The following is a 5,700-nucleotide window of genomic DNA, read 5'->3' on the forward strand; positions in this document are numbered from 1 at the left end:
TTGATCTTCCTGCGACTGTTTTCACCTCCTGGAGGGGCAGGTGGACAGCCAGTACCAAAACCTCTTCAGGGGGTGGGTGAAACCTCCAGATTTAACCACCATTCTTTGCTTCCCCGAGTTCAAGATGGTTCTAAAAAGCCCCTCCTCTGGATCTCCTCTGTACACGAGGCCCATCCTCAAAGACAAAGGAGGTTTCCAGACCTTCCATGCATCTTCCTTGGACAGTAATTGCTATCTCCCCTTAGGGCTTTACTAAGTTACCTTTCCCTTCTCATTTAATTTTATCCATTCATCTATGGTTTTTTTTTTTTTGTTTGTTTTTGAGACAGGGTCTTGCTATGTAACCCAGGCTGGCCTCAAACTTGCGACAATCCTCCTGCTTCAGACTCCCAAGTGCTGAGATTATAGGCATGCACCACTACACCTGGATCATTTATACATTTTAATGCTAGATTGTCCTCTTTCATTCTAAATTCTAATGCTCATTGAAATTTGTGCTTTAATTGTTGTTGTTATTGTTGTTATTCTTGTTTTAGACAGGATCTCACTATGTAGCTCAGGCTGGCCTTGAACTCATGATCCTCCTGCCTCAGCCTCCCACGTGTTGGAATTGCAGATATAAGCCTCCATGCCTTTCTTTTTTCCAAGGTTTTTCCTTTTCCTTATGCTGAGATTCACCTATGTAATGCCTTCATCATGTTTTCTTGAAGTGGATTCAGGTCTTCTGGTGTTATTTGCTAGAGATCACAAAACACCACTGTAGTAGCTTTCCTCTCTTCTAGCTGGTGTCTTACAAAGGGTTATCAAGAATTTTGAATTAATTGCTTCTGCATCAGTTAGAAGACTGAATGCTCTCTGTACAATTTTCTTTAAATCTTTCTTGAAATTAATTAATGAAAATAAAAGCAGCAATGAGACGAAGAAAACATAAATTCTTGTCAGGCAGGTAACACTTGAGCTAAAATTCCAGTAACCACTTTCCACATTCCACACAGACTAACTTTTGAATTTTAATAGACTGATTTTTAAATATGTGATTGATTTTTAATTTTGCCCACAATTCAGTTCACTAAGTGAATATTATTTTCTAAATTTGCGTTAAGGAAGTGACTTGACAGGAAAACAAAAAGTTCAGATTTGAACATAAAATAATTCCAAAATACATAAATGAATTTAGCATGATTTAAGGCATTAAAATTGCAACTTCAGAACATCACAAGAGATACAGTTTCTTGACTATGGATATTGCCACTATGAAATAGTGAAAGGTAAATGACAAAAATAACACTTGGAAAATTGAACTTGGCTACCACATATGGAAATATCTGAATTGAGCAAAATTATTCTTAAACTCATTCAGTAGGGGTTTGTTTTTTTGTTTTGTTTTGTTTTGTTTTCAGTACAGGGAATCGAACTTAGGAACTTATGCTTGCCAGGTAAGCGCTTGTGCCACTGAGCTATATTCCCAGCCCCATTCATTAGTTATTTAAAGGCCTATGAATATATCATGAATAAAATCCAGCTGCAGAAGTTTTAAAACATGGCTGCAAATTCTTCAGCACTCTTCCCATTGAAGAGGTGGAGTGTAATTCCCTACATACGCACCTTTGTGTGTCCGTGTGTTTTTGTATATGTGTTACTGGGATTTGAACTTCACACTGAGCTACATCTTCAGCCCTTTTTAATTTTTAAAATTTTGACACAAGTTCTTGCTAAGGTGCTTAGTTGCCTAGGTTGACTTGAACTTGCGATCCTCCTCCCTCAACTGCCCAGAGTCTTGGAATTATAGGTATGTGCCACCCTGCCCAGCTCCTTCCCCTTGAACGTGGGTTGAACTGTCTGACTAGCAAGTGACAGAAGGGACATTAAGCAACTTTTGAGGCTCAGGAAAAGGGTGATACTGCATCTGCCTGGCTCTCTTTCCATCTTTCCTGGGATGTTTATCCTCAGAACCCAGCAGCCATACTGTGAGGAAGCACAAACCATGTGGAGATGCCATAGGTAGATGATCTTGCCAGGAGCCAAAATGTTAACTGTTTAAAAATTTACTTATGACTTGGTTTAAAGAGCCATGGTGGTACACACAGATACAGAAAGGGCACTCATGAATTGAAGTATTTTTGTATTCACAGATCTCTGGAAACAAAAGGCATACCACATCATGAGGGGCTATACAAGAAAATATCAGGGCTGCTCAGCAGGCAAAAAGGGAAAAGGCACTGGGGCCAGAGTCTTTATTGTGATTTCCTCTGGAAGGACTAGGAAGGCAGACTATGTAGGTATAGGACTGACTTGTTTGTGTAATTAATTTGTAGGATATAGGAATTGTCTCTGGTTGTCTTGTACCTGTTCCTTTGGTGATTAGGGCAGGACATAGTGGTTCAGTCTTTGAGAGCCCTAGAGAACCCCATATAGGAGGTGGGTAGTGGTCTGCATATGAAAGCCCTTTACTATGTTGAAGAATTGGCTAATTCTGGGGTGAGGGGGCAAACCTTCCAGGATCTGGCAGACCCCCCAGAGGTCAAATTACCAGAAAAAAACATGCTTAATACACCAGCTGACAGTCAGTATCAACTGCCAGGCATGCAAGTGAGGAAAGCTTTATAATCACTCCAGTTTCCTCTGCTGTGGTATAAAACACCCTGAATAAGAGCTGTCTGGCTGTCTACTTGAGACCCACCCTTCTCCCACACTGGTAACAGACAATAATAAGGAGAAATGATCATTAGTGTTTTGTGCCAGTAATGGATGGCTTGCTACACAACAACAGATAACCAGAGTACCCTGTGTTTTAATCAGCTTTCCTTTACTGTAACAAAATACCTGAGTTATGCAATTTAAAAAGAGAAAAGTTTATCTGGCTCATAGCTTTAGGAGTTTCAGCCCATGGCTGATTGGCACCATTATTTTTGGGCCTGTGGCAAAGCAACAAGTTATCATGGTAGGAATTTTGTAGAGGAGGAAGTTGCTCATCTCATGGTAGCCAGGAAGCAAAGAGAGAAAGGAAGAGAGTGGGGTCCTACAATTCACTCCAAATCCCCACTGCCAAGGAGTTAAAACTTCCCACTTCTTTAAGGTTTGGTCACCTTCCAATAACTCCTGAGGGCCAAGTCTTTAACATGTGGCCCTTTGGGGGACATTCAAGATCCAATCTATAGAATTCTGCTTAAGAGATTGACATTACATATATCACTTTCATATGCTAACAGTTAAACTTTAAACATTTAAAAGAATTGTACGTATGTAGCTAATGTTGCATGGACTCACTTATAAGACTATCTCCCATATGCCATCCTTTTAGCAGCTTAATTATGACACTTCTAGAGTGTTTTAAGCACATAGTTTGTCCTATAAGTTGCAATTTTCTATTTTGACTCAAATTATTCTCATCCATTACTATATACAAATAAAGATGTGCATTTTAGCTAAGGACCAGTGAATTTGGGAACACTAAAATTGTAGGACAAAAACTGATTTGGCTCCTTCTCAGAGGACACTCACAGAATTACTTCTGTAGAGACAGAAGGAAATATTACAGCAGCCTTGTGAGAGCAGCTCAGGGTACAGGCTTTGTGCCTGGATTTGCTGAGACCCTGGTGAGACTGAACTCCACACCTAATTAAATATGCATCCACTGCCATAAAGAGCAGTCCTATGGCTTTAAGTCCCACTCATCAGTCTGGTTCTGCTATGAGCTGATCTGCTAGCTGCCCAGAAGCTGGCCCTGGAGACAGACCAGCTCAGCTCCCCAGCCCAGAAGAGGCCTCATTCCTAGAACTGATGTTTATGGAATGACGGTTGAAATAAGTAGCAGAGTCTTCACTCAAGAGATGCTAACAACCCTCAGATGCCTCACCAGAAGCAGGAAAGGAAGCCCTTCTCCTTGCAAACAAAGGGAGGGAAAACCTTATCTCTAATCATCTCTGGATGAGAAGGCCTGCTGCAGGCCAGGAGGTGGGCGCTGCAGAGTCTGGTTTAGGTGTCCCTTTGGAACACTTTTCTAGGTTCCTTCACCTTATTTCCCTCCCCAGGTGCCTCTGTCTCAGCCTTTCTGCACTGCAGATTCATTCTTCCTTCCTTCCTTCTCTCCCAACCTCCACCTTCCCTTCCTTTTTCCTTGTTTCTTTCTTCCTTCTTTCCTTCCTTCCTTCCTTCCTTCCTTTCCTCCTTCCTTGCTTCCTTCCTTTCTTCCTTCCTTGGTTCCTTCCTTCCTTCCTTTCTTTTCTAAGACTGTGCTGAGTGAGGATCAAGCCCAGGACTTTGTGCATGTTAGGCAAGTGCTCTACCAAAGCTGTACCTCCAGCCTTGACCTATGAATTCCTGATTTAAAAGGGGATTCCTGATGTCACCTCAGCCTCTGAGACCCAGAATTGTGATACTATAGTGGAGAGAACTAAGAAGAATGCTACAATTTGGGGGATTAGAAGCGGCCCAGAAGTCTTGGAATCAGGCCAGCCTGCTCTGTGGAATGACCTCACTAAAAAGAAACTACAGACAAACACATAACTCACAAAAGTTTAGAAAATGTAATTTTAAATGCCACAAAGCAGAGGTTGAAGCCATTTTTTTTTCAGATTCTAGGCTTCTGACACTAAGATTTTAATGTCATTATTCACACATTTTCAAAATAGAACTAAAAGTTATTCATAAACAAAACACCTTTGGAGACATGGAAAGGAGGTCTCCCCCAAGTCTGTTTCAGTGACCTTGACTGTATCTACCGTTTGAGTTTTTGTACTGTCCTGTGTTCTCTGGCCCTACCTGGCAGGAGCTCACTGTTGAGTGAAGGAAGGAATGGATGGGAGAAAAGAAAAGACATGACATCTTTGAAATGTGAAGAAGTTACTTATGCACTCAACCAAGGGGAGCTAGGATGATTGATACTTCCTTTAACACCAAATACTGGAATAAAGAACTATTTGAGACAGGATCTATACTACTAATTAAATTGACAGCAGCGGCCAATTGTGCCTGAAACTGTCCTCTCTGTGATCAACAGCTACCGCCCCCCCATCACACACACAGCATCCTGCCAAGTGAATAATCTTCTCGTTAATTCAATTAAGCTGTTCAGAAATTGGTGTCTTGTTAGATACAGGGACTGGTTCTCTAGAAAGCTTCTTGATCAGATATATGCTATTCTGATATAGGTTAAGGTTTTGCTTGAAGACAAGCAGAGTTTTCATGACTATTTTGGTTGTTTCTCATTCTTTAATTTACGTCATCAGCATTTGCTACCTGTAGATAAACTTGGAAAATTTTCTTTCATCTTGATCTTCATTACAAGCCTATAACTCACCACAGGCCAAAATGCAATCTCCTAAAAAATGATTTGTGTCTCTATTAAATGCAAATATAAACATATCTAAAAGAATTCATGTGCATACTCAATAGCACTATTAAAAACCTTGACTATCCATACAGATAAAAACCACTGAATGTAAATGCGTCCCATCAGCTAAGTAAATGTATAGTGAAACATTGGTTCTATGTAAGTATCCTCGAAGCCAACACTTTCAAATAATGAAGAAATAGAATAAATAAATACAAGGGCAAAAGCTGTACAGTGTCTCTAGAGCTCAGCTACATGAAATTGCTATTTCATTATTTATATACTGTGAGCATCTTTAAAAAGGGTTTAGTTTTAAATAATAATAATAATATAGTAAATAATATATAATAATAATATATAATAATATA

This window comes from Chinchilla lanigera, unplaced genomic scaffold, assembly GCF_000276665.1.
Source record: "Chinchilla lanigera isolate Chin_1 unplaced genomic scaffold, ChiLan1.0 scaffold00005, whole genome shotgun sequence".
NCBI lineage: Eukaryota > Metazoa > Chordata > Mammalia > Rodentia > Chinchillidae > Chinchilla > Chinchilla lanigera.